This window comes from Heterodontus francisci, chromosome 31 (genome assembly GCF_036365525.1).
Source record: "Heterodontus francisci isolate sHetFra1 chromosome 31, sHetFra1.hap1, whole genome shotgun sequence".
Classification (NCBI taxonomy): Eukaryota; Metazoa; Chordata; class Chondrichthyes; order Heterodontiformes; family Heterodontidae; genus Heterodontus; species Heterodontus francisci.
Genome location: NC_090401.1, coordinates 36,519,272 through 36,535,143, shown reverse-complemented (window position 1 = coordinate 36,535,143; position 15,872 = coordinate 36,519,272).

Genomic DNA, 15,872 nt, shown 5'->3' with positions numbered 1-15,872 from the left:
CCACCACCATTGGCAATCATGCCTTGGGCTGCTTAAGCCCACACTTTAAAACCTCCTTAAAATTCATGTCTTTGACCAAGCATTTGTTCACCCCTCCTGTGCCCTTCTTTGGCTCAGTGTCCATTATCTGATTTACCGCTCTGTGAAGCACTTTGTGATATTACTCTACATTTAAAGGGATTATATAAATTCTTGGTGGTGGTGGTGGTGATGATGATGAAATTAATTATGGGGAAATCTTAGCCTTTAATTTTCCTGGAGGTTTCACTTGCGGTTGGTTTTCTCATTGAACAGGTTGGCTAGAAACCAAATTTTTAGTCCATCATCTGTGGAGGGGGTTTGATGGGCTAAAGGCCTTGAATGAAATTCGACAGTGACAGGGTGCAAAATGGAAAGTAGTGAACAAGCCACCCATTATACACCTTCCTAATCTTTCTTTTCATTGAAGTCAAAGCTGATGGTTCCAGATGTATTTTTATTTCATACTTTTTCTATTGGGAAGGGAAGTTTCATATTGGAGCACCTACACACTCCCCTAAAGGACTTCAAAATTTTGATCTGCTTTTGAAATGATCCAAATATTTATGTTTCAAATCTCAGACGAATTACCCAGAACAGTAACCCAAAAAAACTTGCATTTGTGTAATACCTTTCACAACCACTGGACATCTCAAAGTACTTTACAGCCAATGAAGTACTTTTGGAGTGTAGTCACTGTTGTAACGTAGGAAACCACAGCCAATTTGCACACAGCAAGCTCCCACAAATAGCAATGTGATAATGACCAGATTACCTGTTTTGAGAATGTTGATTGAGGGATAAATACTGACCAGGATAACTAACTGCCTTGCTCTTCTTCGAAATACTATTGTGGGATCTTTTATGCCCAGAGAGCAGACGGGGCCTCGGTTTAACGTCTCATCTGAAAGATGGTGCCTCCGGTGGCCCAGCATGCCTTCAGTACTGCACTGAAGTGTCAGCCTTGATTTTTATGCTCAAGTCCTGGAATGAAACTTGAACCCAGAACCTTTTGACTCAACCAAAATGCTGCCAACTGAGCTACAGCTGACACCCCAAAGGTGTCCAAGATGGAACAAGATGCATTGCTCCATGCATTGGAGATAAAAGGGGCAGGTAAGATGATCCATCATTCTCCTGCATGCTTCCTAGCAGCCAGTTTTAGCACCTCCCGAGGTCTGCAAGCAGATTAATGTTTTGTTCTCTAGAAGGAAGTATTATGTGGCAATGAGGAAGGCTAAAAGGGTGGAGAGATACTTTTTGTAATGTAAACCATTTTAAAATAACCTCTGTTCCTATAGGCCTCACTGAATGTTATAATCGACAGTAGAACCTCATCAAAATGGACTCAAAGTAAGAGGAACTACTTTGTCAATCCTGCAAATTTTGCATAATATGAATTCAATGTACAGTGAACAAATGTGGAACAACATAATTACATCTAAAATTGAACATTGTTTGTAATAGCTCCTGGTGCAGAAATGAAGGTTAAGTTTGATGTCGGTGTTTGTTGATGTTTCACAAATGCCAGCAGAAAATTCTATTTTCTGGCTCTCGACTGGCAGTGTGAGTTCCAGTTGTTCTACATATGAAAACTATCTGGAACTATCTGCAGTGCCTGATCTACTGAGTTGGAATAGCCTGGGGCTCAAATTGCATCATACACCACACAGTCTTCAGAACAAACTTGGGAAACTGTGCATTTAACTCATTCACTGCAATTGTAGTTGTGCACAACATGCTTTGCGCTTCGAAAGGGCACACAAGTTATAAGAAGCAGTCAAAGTGGATTTAGAAGCCAAAGAGCATGCATCATGAATCTATTGGATTTTTTGGGGTGGAAACTAAACTAGTGAGTGAGGGCTATCCAGTGTAAAAACATTTTATTTGGAATTTCAGAAATATGTGTTAAAGCTCCACTCGTGAGGCCTACAAAAGTATTTGCATTTATATAGCGCCTTTTACAATCTCAATGTCCTAAAGTACTTCACAGCCAGTTGATAATTTTTGAAGCGTAGGCACTTTTGTGGTGTCGGAGAGGCAATCTAAGTTCATGGAATGAATGGCAAATTTTTTAACTTGATTGAAAAGTGTCTTACCAACAAAAAGCAGAAGACAATGAACAGAAAGGGCCCTTGAAGGCACCACTGACTTGTAGAGTTGCACACAAGGTCCTGTCTCGAATAACTGTTTAAGCTATTAATAACTGCCTTCTTTCTAGCAAATGTGCTCGTTACACCAGGTTATGTGACCAAGTGACCAGGTAAAGGGGATTGATTTTATTCAGAAGAATCTGAGAAATTTAAGTAGATAGGCTAAAGATTGGTAGATATATTGAACTAATGTAAGATAATACATATTGGGGGAGGAAATACATATACACAATGAATAGATGTATGTGATCAAATCTCAAAAATATCTGCAGGGGCGGGGCGATGAATAAGAAGTTTCAAAATCACTTGCCTGATCAATTTGAAACCGACCTCTGCTAGTAGACTTGGTAATCCAAGGTAAGTGCGTGACTGCAGTACATTGTTAATGATTGACAAGCCAGCCTGACTCAATAGTGAAACCTTAAGGAGTTGACCTGTCACTAAAGCCTGACATATTTCCCATTTAGCTCCTGATGTTCTTGCGAGCATTAACCTTGTGGTAGGATGGGCCTAGCTGGACAGTCAGCAGGAAACTCAGCAGTGCTCTGTGCTGGTAAGCTGTGCAGTTTTAACTGATTAAACTCCAGAAGTAATCCTGCGCGCATTTGGGGGAGGGGGGAGGGTTTTTTCCTGAGCTTTGGTTCTGCTAGCCCCATTCTAAGGTTTCTGAACTTAAACACAATGATAAGTTTCTGCATGTGTCATAAGACAGCCAAATAACATGGAAACAAATCTACAGATACTAGTATGCAGCTCAATTTCATTGAGAAACCAAAAGAAAATGAATGATCCGCACAAGTTCACTGGACAAATATAAGAAGGTGAAGAAACAGTTTGATTGGGGGGGGAACCAGAGAGACCAAGAGAGAAAAACATAGCGGCAGATGTAAAACATAACAGAAAAAAAAATTCTGCTTCCCAAAAATAAGGCAACCAACACAAAGTTGCGAATCGTAAAAGGCAAATTGTCTCAACACCAAATGAGCAAAGGATGGTAAACATTGAGTGAATACTGCCTCCAGGTATTCCCAAGGAAAAACATGAGCAACATGGTCTCCCAAACACAGATAGCCCAGGCAAAATCAACAAACTTGAAAAAAATGGTAGAAATCCAAAACATTGGTTTTGACCCAAATGAACCCTAGGGGCTAGGTAGTAGTTTTGAAAGATGGATAGGATTTGTGAGGAATTGACAATCATTGAGGGAATCATTGGATCCTGGGTAGGGACCAGTTGACTGGTACTTGTATTCAAAAACAGTGGCGAATCAGACACTGGTAACTACAGACCCATTAATCTTAATAAATCCTATGTAAAATAATGGAATTGATTTTCTGGTGTAAACCTGAAACTTATCTGTACAATAACAGCTGTCGATATGGATTCAAAAGGCCGGCTGCCTTGATGACTGAGGAAATTATACCCCAAATGGACTATACAATCATGTACAGCCCTACAGCGATGTGTGCACCAGACTTCCAGAAAGCAAATGACAAAGTTCCACACACACAGTTATGTTTTAAACTATGAAAATTCAGTGTCAATATTAGAAATGACAAAATCAGACCTGGCTGACAGGGAGGAAACAATGTATGCTTGTTAAAGGAGTTTTATCAGGGTAAGAAGGAAATACTCAGTGGAGTGCCCCAGAGCTCAAAGTTGGAACCACTCCTGTTTCTAATTTACGTTAATCACTTGGATTCAGAACTGCGCTGCAAATTGGCCAAATTTATGGAGAGTACCAAACTGGGAAGGGCAACAAAATAAAAAGAAGTAGCCCAGAAATTAAAGAATGAGTAGAGACAACATGTGGAATGGGCACAAAAATGGCAGAATAAGTTTTATATTAAGTGTACATTACTGCACAAAGGAAGAAAACATGGGAAATGCACCACATGAATGGAGTTGAAAAAGCTAAGGATTAAAGACTTGGGAGTCTTGGTACGATTGACACTCAATATGTCCAACCCATTTAAAGCAACATTCAAGAAAGCCAAGAGAATGCTAAACAGTAGAATTCAAACTGGTGGAAGTCATTGCCAAACTGTGCAGTGCTCTGGCCAGACCACACTTTGGGTATTGTGCTCAGTTCCAGTTCCGGTAACCAAAATAAAAGAGAGACATTCAACCATTGGAGACAGTGCAGAGAAAGCCACAAGGCTGGTCCCTTGTGGTGGAGGTGTGAATTATGAGGAAAGATTAGAGAAACTTGGGTGTTTCAATTTTGAAAGGTGATCTAATAATTACTTTGAACTGCAAGAGTAGGAACAATGGCAATGATTCCATCTAGTAATAGGGAAATTTAGGTCTGATATCAGAAAGATCTTCCTCACAAAGAGTGATCAATAAATGAAATGGATTTCTATATAGGGTAATAGAGGCTCTGAAATCATTGAAGAAACAATTAGATGCTGCAATGGCAGGGCTGTCAGGTCTTTCTAGACGGATAGACTAAGATGGGTCAAACAGACTCCCTTATCCAGAGTTATCCTGTGATATAGGTTGAAAGGAATTACATGACAACTCCAACTCTTTCTAATGGCCACATTGCATGGAATGTCATTTTTAAGATAGGAGCCCCAAAATTAAAGAAATGCAAAAGTACATGGAACACCGGCAGGGAATTAATAGTTTGAATAATGAAGAGAGGCTAACGGTACATGGTTAGCTATTGCTTTGATTTAAATGGACCTAATCCAGTTAGGTAAAATACTGAGGTGTGTATATATAGGCTGGAACTTTACCTGCTCAAAACGGGCATCCTCCAAGGCGGCTGAGGTGAAAGACGGCAGGCGATGACATCATGTTGGGTCCCTGATGTCATGACGCCCAATCCCCATTTTACGTAGGTTGGACGGTGGGTGAGATTGAAGCGCCGTTCACCATCCGCTTTGCAGCAATTAAGGGCCAATTTAGATAGTCTACAATCCAATTGACAGCCATTATACGTCGGCTGTCACATTTTATGTCTGGCAAACGGTCGAAGGGGGAGTTGGGAACCCGGCAGCTTAAGAGCGGCAACCAGTGTATCTGTGAAGGACTTGGAGGTACTGGTTTTTTAATTACTCTGATAGATTTGTGTGCTGCTTTGAAGGTTGGGGCTGTTTTTGCTGATTCACCTGAGTGAAACTCCTGGTAGGGCCACAGCAAACTGATTTCTTCTGTGTAGGGGAGGGGAGTTGTGATTGCCTGTCCTTTCATCAGGCTGCAAATACCTGTCCATAAAACATCTCTGGGACACTGCAGCCATTGGACTTGTCCACTCTGGAGGCGGCTCTTCTACTGAGGAAAACTACGCCACAAGGAGGGACAGGAGTACAAGCGGCCAGGGAAATCAGCAAGCTGCTGGCCAAGTGCAGCCTGGTAATGGCGCAGGGGCAGAAGGTCACAGAGTGCGCCGGGTGCAACCACCTGTGAGGAGACGAGTCTACCCAGTAGGTATGGTCTACTGCCTGCAGTTGAGCTTTCTGCAAATGTCAAAGCACCAGTGCCGAAGAAGACTGCGCATGTCCCGAGAGACTGTCACATCTCTGAGATGCTGGCAGCAGAGGTCACTTCCAACTGCCTGGGTGGCCATCCAATGCTGGTCGCATTGAAGCTAACAGTCGCTCTGAACTTCTACGCATCAGGCTCCTTCCAGGCTTCATCAGGAGATGTGTGGAGTCCCACAATCATCAGTACATCACTGCATTAAGGTGGTAACTGATGGTATATTCAGGCATGCCATCCAATTCATCAAGTTCCAGACAGACGCTGCCTGTCAGGCCGAGAGAGTCAGAGGATTCAGCTCCATCACTGGGTTCCCCATGGTCCAAGGCATAATTGACTGTACACATGTGGCTATTAGAGCACCTACAGGTCAGTCAGGGGCCTTCATTACTCGAAAGGGGTTTCACTCAATGAATGTGCAACTTATCTGTGACCACCGTAAGGGTATATTGCAGGTGTGTGCTCGTTATCCTGGAAGCAGTCACTATGCATTCATTCTCCGGAACTCCCAGGTGCAAGCACTATTCAGTCTCCTGAATGGCTGCAAGGATGGATACTTGGCGATGGGTTACCCACTGAAGACATGGCTGATGACACTGGTGAGGAACCCACGGAATGAAGCAGAGGAATAGTACAATGCGAGCCATGCAACTACCAGAATCACCATTGAGAAGATCATAGGTCTTCTGAAGGTGGGATTTAGGGGTCTCGATCGCTCAGATGGTGCCCTATAGTACTCACCAGCAAGGGTATCTCGCATTGTTGTCGTCTGCTGCACCTTACATAACCTAGTGCTGCAGAGGGGGGAGGCCCTGGAGGATGAGGACATTGTTCTGCTCGAGGTATCCTCAGACAAGGATGGTAAAACGCCTGTGGGATGAGGAGAAGGGGGTGCAGCCACCTAAATGGCAGGGGGGAGGGAGCTGGAGGTTTGCAGGAGGTGAGTGCAGGAGGCCCGGGAGGCTCTAATAATCAGGCATTTCTCCTGAATGGAGGCTCATCACCCAGCGACTGACGTATCAGTCTGAAATGAGGCATTCACATGAGCTGGATGCGCAGAAGCACTCACCTGCAGGTGGAAATCTCAGCTACAACGGGCCACCTTTCCCTCAAACACCACGCGGCACGAATGTGCCACCTCCTCAAGTCTCCATCTCATGCAGAACAGCCAGATTGCCTAAAACATCAGCATTGACTTGTGACAGATGAAAATGATAAGTGAAAAATGTAATAATTTTCCGTGAGGTATAACAGCAAACAAATATTTACAAATCGCACCAGTGACCCCATTGTGCAGTTGCTGTGATTTTTGTTTTCAAATGTTTGCGTGTGCTCACGCGTGTAGACGACCCCTCGCCTGCCATGCGGGCCCCGGTCACCCTGATCAGTCTCAGGACCATCCTCTGACACCTTGAGATTATGAGGTGCTTATGTCACTGGCAGAGGGGACAAGGAGCTGCTGATTGCATCAGGAGTGCCCTGAGAGGAGCCCCCAGATGCATTCTGCTGCTGCTCCTGTGCACTCTCGAGGCTCAATTGGGCCTCTCTGCTGACCTCAGAGGGATGAGTAGCTTCTGGATGTTGCAGGAGCCTCATCGACAGCTCTCTAAGGCACTGGTCCATGGAGCTCACTCTCTCTGAGGTTCTGCAGAGCCTGCAGGATCGGGCCCTCCACAGCAGCAGCCAATCTGTCAATGGAGGAAGCCTGATGGACAGAGGACAGGGTCTGTGCATTACTCATGGCCTGGATGGAGATCTCCAAAGTCTGAGCCAGAGCACACATCATCTCTGGTAACTCCGCCAGATCTCCACATACTGCACGCTGCACCTGCAGCATCTCCCGTCAAATAGATGTCAGCAGAGGCTCATCATCAGCCTGGAGCTCTGCACTGGCCTGGCCTCCCACAGTCCTCCGCGTGTCAGAGGCATCAGCTGATACTGTCTCTGGCAGCTGGTCCGGCACTTGTGCGACCACGAATCCGAGGAGGAACACATCCCAACCGAGGTGATTGTCTCTGAGTTGGCGCTTGGTGCGAGCAGAGGATGTGTCGCTGCACCCTCTGAGGTCCACTCCTCCTGAGAGGTGACGGATGAGCCCAGGAGATGCTGCCTGGCCGCTGCTGTGTTTTACCTGCAGAGGAAATCCGAATGATCAGTTGTGATCAGCACTCCTGACTGAAGGACATGTCATAGATTGCAGTGTGAGCACATGTGTGTGATTTTGACCTTGCAAGCAACCTTCATTGCTTGAACCAATCGGCTCCACCCCCCCAAACTGCCCCTCGACCACATTCTGGGGAACTCACCCTCCTGGCCAAGTGCACCGGTCTCTCCATCTGCTACTGAGCGTCCCCTGTCCTCCTCTGCAAGCATCAATGCCTCCTCCTCCATTCTGGTTAGAAAGGTAAGGTTGGCCACCTCGCCACCGGTCCGGACCCTCTCTCAGGCATTCTGTGCCCTCTTCTCCTGTGGAGACACAAGGCAATTAGGTCAATCCCTTGACTTGAAAGAGCACCCACTCACCCTTTGGGCTGAATGCTGTTTCTGGAGCCAATGCCATTGAAGTGCATGGTTGGCACACATCTGGACCATTGTGTGTCTCAGATGTGCCCAGTATATGGTCCACTGAAGCTGGATGGCTTTGACTTTGTAGCATCAGCACCCATTGACCTCCCATATCAGTTAAAAGCTGCGATGACTGCGAATGCCCCTTACCCTGGCAAAGCACAGAAGGTCATTGACCCGCTTGCGGCACTGGAGCCATGTCCTCCTCACTACCCGGCGGCTCTTGACCTCCTCCATTACCTCCAGCCATGCCTCCTTGGTGACTTGGGCAGATCGCCCCTTTCTGTCTGCTGGGAAGAGGACCTGTCACTTTGCCTCAGCTGCCTGGAGGAGCACATGCAGGAAGTCTTCAGAGAACCTGGCTGCCATGTGGTTGGTATTCTCTGTCATTGCCGCAAGTGGGTTCTGGTCTGTCTCAGGTATATTAATGTTTACTGGAGTTGCACTCCTTTCATCCTCAGGCAGTTCTATTCCTTCTTCTAATTTGCTGTTCCTCCAAATGTCCTATTGGCTGCAGGAAAGCCTCTGCAAGTCACCTGAGGTTGATGAAGGCTCTTATAAATGGCTTTCAGCACCTTCTTCCGGCTCTAGACCCGGCACCAGCGATGCTCACCCTCCCACCCACGCGCTCCCTTTTCTGTCATAAATATGCCGCTGAGCCGTTAATTAGTCATTAGCGCTCGATTGCAGCAGCAGCAGCTGAACACGGAGCGGGAGTGACATCGGGACCGCGGACTCGACAGGCCAGGTAAAATTCTGGCCTTAATGTAGGTGTAAGCAGGATAGTTACCTTGTGCATAGAACTAGAAGTATGAGCACAAAAATAACAAATACCAAGTGATATTAGTCATTCGTGGAAATTTGGTAGATTCATGGCATATACTCCAAACAAAACAAGTTAGTGATGTGCCAATAAATTTCTTCAAAAAAGAACCAAATTCCAAACTTTCCGCCTGCTCAACTATTAAAATTCAGTTTAAAAACCACACAGGCATTCCTGCACAATACCTACATGACCACAGGATTTTGCTAATGAATAACTGTATAATGCCCATTATGTAAATACAATGAAAGTTGAAAAGAACAAACTTGCATTTATATAGTACCTTTCACAGTCTCAGAACATTCCAAAGCTCTTTGCAGCCATGGTGCACTATGTCAAGTTTAGTGCTGGTCTTGTAAACCATTATATCCAACTGAATCAGGGAGAAATGCCTTGTTCCCTTTCTAAAGTAGATATAAACAGACACACATCTTTGAGAATGAAACTGAAAATTATAGGCAGAAGGACAGATATGGATGAGCAAATTCTCTGTGGAACCTAATAATTCCTGTGTTACAGACCTATGATTGTAGAATGTAGATCTGTCAACTAAACTTCATTCACTAGGATACTTGCCACTTTTATTTGTAGAAATACCACTGAGTTCTGAGATACTTCTGGTGTAGGTGACTCTGCAAAGTGATACTGTTTCCCTAGTGAATGCATTCTCTTTTTTCTCTCTCTCTGTCCCTCTTCTCATAGTCATGGGCAAGATTCATAATGTGGTCCATCAGAAAATATCAAAACAGTTGATGCATCTACCTGTATAGTAATTCTCCTTTGTTGGTAATCTCCAAAATGACATAATGGATCCTCCATTATGAAAGTCTACAATGACTTACAAGGCAGTTATGCTAGTTGAGCTGCCCAAATGACGTGGTAAATCAGGAGAGTGTAGATTAACTGAATAGTAATATCTGAGTGAAAGAAAATTGGAACTGATCAGGCTCAAGGGGCTGAATGGACTTCTGTTGCTATATTCCTAAAAACCTTAATGGCTCAAGGTTATTTTAACTTTTAATAAATCAAGTCAAAAATAGTCATTTCTAAACAAATTGATGGATGTAGATTAAAAAATATTCAATGTCATTGTCAACAGATACATCCACCGGAATAATCACAAATATCAACCAACAAGGATGAAAACCTAAAATTTTCCCCAGAAGCAAAATGGCACTTTTAATTATTATATAATCATAGAACGGTTACAGCTTTGAAGGAGGCCATTCAGCTTGTCTTGTCTGTGCTGGCTTTCTGCAAGAGCAATTCACCTAGTTCCACTCCCTACCTTTTTCTGGTAGCCCTGAAATTTCTTTCTCTTCAGATAATTATCCCGTTCTCTTTTTGAAAGCCTCAATTAAATCTGCCTTCACTACAGTCTCAGGCAGTGCATTCCAGATCTTAACCACTCGCTGCATGAAAAAGTTGTTCGCATGTCACCTTTTATCTGTGTCCTCTGGTTCTGGATCCTTCTGCCAATGGGAACAGTTTCTCCCCATCTACTCTGTCCAGACCCCCTTGTGACATTTGAACAGCTCTATCAAACCTCCTGTTAATCTTCTCCAAAGAGAACAGCTGCAGCTTCTCCAACCTATTCACATAATTGAAGTTCCTCATCCCTGGAACCATTCCTGTAAATCTTTTCTGCACCCTCTCAAATACCTAACATTCTTCCTAAAGTGTGGTGCCCAGGACTGACCACAATATTTCAGTTGAGGCCGAACTACTGTTTTATGCAGGTATATCATAATTTCCTTGTTATAGTAAGTTTTACTTTTCAAGCTTAAAAATAGCTGAAGAAAACAATGGCTTCAGCAGGAAAAACAAGAGTGATTAACATATTGTATGTAGTTTCTGGAAGTATCTGCCTGATGGATTTTTTCTTCTTCCATGTTTAAAGCACAGTTCTCCATACAAAAAAAACAGCTGAAATCTTGCTTTTATGTCACACCTCAAAAACAGGCTGAAGAAGATTTCCTTCCTGTTTTGCTCGAGCCAATCTCCTGACAGCAGCTTGTTCTACAATAGGAATTTCGTGCAAGGGGATTAACTTTGGCTGGGGGTTGGAAGGTGCAGGAGGTGTTGTGAAAAGAGAAGGGGGTTAATCATGCAAACTTTTTCTTATGCCTTTACGATTACTCTCTTAAGTAGTCACAAATAGTTATCAAATGAATCAGCTCATGATTTCATCTCTTTTCCACACATACTGCTTTGAATTTTGTGGTAATTTATCATTACTGCAATACAGAAAAAGACAAGTTTTCAAAATTGTACAGATTTTAAACTCTATTAGTGTTCATTGTTCATGGTTAAAAAAAATTGTGGACATCCATAAGCATAAATATGTAGTTTGTGTACAATTGAATAATTTCATTTTCACAAATGTACAATAAAACCAGCTAAACGGTGCTTTTTAAAGTTTTTCAATGCAACAATCTTCATTATTGTGGCCTTTCTAAGCACAATTGAAGCATTCTGCCAAAAGATTACGTTCTTCTAAAATCACTTCAGTATCTAAAATACCTTCCTTCTTCCTCTAAAATTCTAATTCCAAGATTATAAGTTGCTATGAACCAACCAGCTGAAGATGAAAGTACACAGAATCAAATGATCCAGATTCTGACACTAAAAGTGTAATTTTTAAATCACTCAACAAGCAGCAGGAGACAAACGTTGAAAATTTTTAAAACCTCGAGTTCCTCGGGGGAAGAAGTGAGAATTGATAACTGTTCTTCCTGAGGAAACACATGTGATGAAAGCTCAGGAAATGTTCTTGCTCAGATATTATTTGGTGTTGTGTTATTCTGTACAGTTACCAGTGCAACCTTTTACACATGTGTGCTGGACAGCTAACATTCTCCAGTCACCAGTCTCATGTCAAACTTTACAGTTCTTCAGTTATGCTCCGTTTTCCTGGAGTAACTTTTAACAGTGAAAAAATCATTTCCTTAAATTAACAGAGTTGGAATAATTCCCATGGTGACACTGGAGAACTAACAGAAGCAGGGACTGTTTCAAATAAAATCATGATGCCATTGATATACTGTACACAAACAGCCTGGTTGGAAGGCAAACTGCAGGTTTCAAGGACAGTAAATAAGCTATAAACCAAATAAATGAGCATCCCAGCACTGTGGCTTGGAAATAAGGGAGTTGCACATCCGGGGCACCCTGATTTTATTCATGCCAGATGGAAAACTTGCAGGCCGTGGTTCATCCCTTTGCTGGCTGCGCTGACAGGAAATTCTACCCAAAGATATTGCTCCCTATTTTGCAGATATCTGCTGAGTTTCAGGTAAAGCTGGGTGCCTGGAGTATGGAATGCAGCATCTCTTGTGATTAGAGAGGCCTTGCATTATCATTCTCTGAATTAAAAACGTAGTTTCTTGGGTTTAATTTGACTCTTACTGCAATCGCACTTGAGTTCATTGCTTTCTCCACTCCGTCAAATTGTAAGCAAGTAACATTCAATCAGGTGGTTTCACATCTAGTGTTGTAGCAAAGGTGATTTCACTAAAGATGTTTCTCTGCAACATTATCATTGGGGCTGAATTTCACTCTGGTACAAAATGCGTACACGATAAAAGCTGGCGGTGAGTTGGAGAATAATTTAACCAAGAGCAGACTTCTGCTTTAAACCTATTAGAAATGATAGGTGAGAAATTGGAGTCATTAATGGCAGTTTCTTGATAAGGGCAGACACATTGAGAGAGGACATGCCAACCCCACTGTCTCATAAATCAAAAGATAAACTCTTAAAAATCAAGAGGTATGGCAGAAAAATCGAGTTGCTATTTTTTTCAAACGAATATAGATTGATAGATGGTTTATAAACCTCTTTTAAAAGAATTCATCTAGTGCCAAAGACATTGTCAGGGAATCACAGAACTGTTACAGCTCAGAAGGAGGCCATTCGGCCCATCATGTCTGCACTAGCTCTCTGAAAGAGCAATTCCCCACCCCTTCTCCTCGTAACCATGCACATTCTTCCTTTTCTTATAACAGTCTAATTCCCTTTTGAATGCTTCAATTGAACCTACCTCCACCACACTCTCAGCACATTCCAGAACTTAACCACTCGTTGCGTGAAAAAGCTTTTCCTCGTGTCATTTTTGTTTCTCTTTCCCATTACTTTAAATCTGTACCCTCTCATTCTCAATCCTTTCATGAGTGGGAACAGTTTCTCTCTATCTATTCTGTCCAGACCCTTCATGTTTTTGAATACCTCTAGTTCTCTGTGCTCCTCCACGAACACAAAGTATCTGGTCATTTATCTCATTGATGTTTTTGGAACCTTGCCATGCACAAATTGGTTGCTGCATTTCCTACAGTACAACAAAGTACATTTCATAAGTACTTCATTGGTTGTAAAGCACTTTGAGACATCCTGAAGTTAATGAAACATGCTATATAATGATAAGCTCTTATTTCTTTGTCCCAAATCCATACTGGGTGTTCTTGATATATTTGTGAGTAGATTTCATCCTGTATTACAGTCTCCTTACCCACCACTGGTGTTGGGATGATTGGTGTGTGGTAAACTGGTTTATCCCTTTTTTTTGAACAGAAGTATTGTTCTGGTAATTCTCCAGTCCTCTGGCACAACTTCCATATCCAAAAATGTTAGGAGGATTGTGGTCAGAACCTCTGCTATTCCCTTTGACATCCCTAATAATTCTGGGATGTAATCAATAGGGCCCAATGTTTCACCCACTTTTAATTCCATTTTTCCAGTGCTGCATCCTTATCTAATTGCTGCACCTCCCCCTCTGTATCCTTTTGTTGCTATTGCCAACTCTTTGAAAACTGATGCAAAGTCCTCATTTAGTATCTCTTCCATAAGATTTCCTCTTTCATTTCAAATTGGCCCTATCCTTTCTTTAACTATTATTTTACATCTTTACAAAATTCTTTACCATGTCCCTTTATTCTCTACCTGTCTTTCTTCATGCCCCTCAGTTTTTCTAACCTTTTTTGCTTCTCTCCAATATTTGACTTGATTTTCATCTGTATTACTCACTCTAGATTTGTCAGATGCCTTGTTTAATTTTAATTTCTCTTCTCTTACAATGAACTTCAGCTTTTGCTGCACCCTTTTGGGAATATACCTGGTCTGTACCCTAATCATCTCCAGTTTAAACATGCCTCATTGTTTGCACACTATCCTATTTGCTATCTTTTCTTTCCAATTTATCTGGGCGACGTCCCTTTTCAACTTGTTGAAATTAACCCCAGTAAAGTACATTTATCATTGACTGTTCCCTCTCCTTTTCAGTTTTTCAATCAAATCTAATTAGATTCTGGTCATTTATGTCCTAGATGTGCTCCTGAAAGGCCAAGGCTAGGGTATCGTTCATCCTATTTAAGGTGGCATCCAGAGTGTGCAAGCCATTGTTGCGTGCAATTGTTTGATTGCTGTGTTTGATACTCCGTGCAGTAGATTAGTCTATCCATTTGAAAAAAACCATTGTAATGGCCTGCAATAGCATACCATTCATGCTTGAGGCGGCCTCCTCCAACCTCTCTGCAAGCGTGCACAGTGCAGCTGGAACACCTGCCAGTTCATCCCACATTCTCTGCTGCTGCTCAATAATTATTCTCTACATCAACAGCCCCCAATGTACAGCATTTCCATCGGGCTAAGAAGAGTTTGAGTCCTGCACTCTCGATGCAGACTCTCCACTGCCGTCCCTGCCTCCACAGTCTGATGATGCTCGCTTATAAAATGTGAGTCACTATGTGAAGACCCAACTTCCTCTCTAACTGGTCGCATCAAAGTGTGACGATTTGAACTGGTACATGGGCTACATCCCATCCTGTGATGGTGTACCCACAGAGAGATTGAGCTCTTCTAAGTTATTGGTGGTGGCAACCTTGACCACCTCTGGCTGGATGCATGGTAGCCTGGTGGGAGATAAAAGACATGAATTCTTACAGGCAAGGTAAGAATGCTTGAAGTTGGTCCCTGGGATGAGGGGGTTGTCCTATGATGAGAGGCTGAGTAAATTGGGCCTATATTCTCTGGAGTTTAGAAGAATGGGAGGCAATCTAATTGAGACATACAAGATTCTGAAAGGGCTTGAAAGGGTAGAAGCTGAGAGATTGTTCTCCCTGGAACGGGAATCTAGAACACGGGGACACAGTCTCAGGGTCAATCATTCAGGACTGAGATGAGGAGAAATTACTACACTCAAAGGGTTGTGAATCTTTGGAATTCTCTAAGCCTGAGCATTGTGGATGGTCCATTAGTGAATACATTTAAGGCTGGGATTGATAGATAGATTTTTGGTCTCGCTGGGAATCAAGGGATATGGGGCGGGCAGAAAAGTGGAATTGAAGCCCAAGATCAGCCATGATTGTACTGAATGGCGGAGCATGCTCGATGGGCCATATGGTCTACTTCTACTCCTATTTCTTGTGTTCTTATTATTCTCATGTACTATTTCACTCGCCGCTGACATCAAATCAATGAGTGAGTGTTGTATGCCATGTGGCTACCTGATAATTAATAATGTCACAGGCACCTGGGAGGCCCCATCTCCCATCCCTGATGGCCAGGCATGTTGAGACTCTGCTGAACGCCACTGCTCCTCCTTTGCAGCTATTAGTTGTGAGATCCATGGAGGGCCGCCTTCAATTCTCTACCTCCACCGGGTACTCTGTGCTCTCCTCTCCTGCAAGGAAGAGACCTGTGTGTGATGGAAGGAGAGCATTTGTTGAGGGCAACTACGAGGGGCTTGGGGTGATATGCACATCAGATGAATTGAAGTGCATTGAAGCACTTCCTGCATTGGATCCAAAAGCATGACACAACGCTCCTTCTG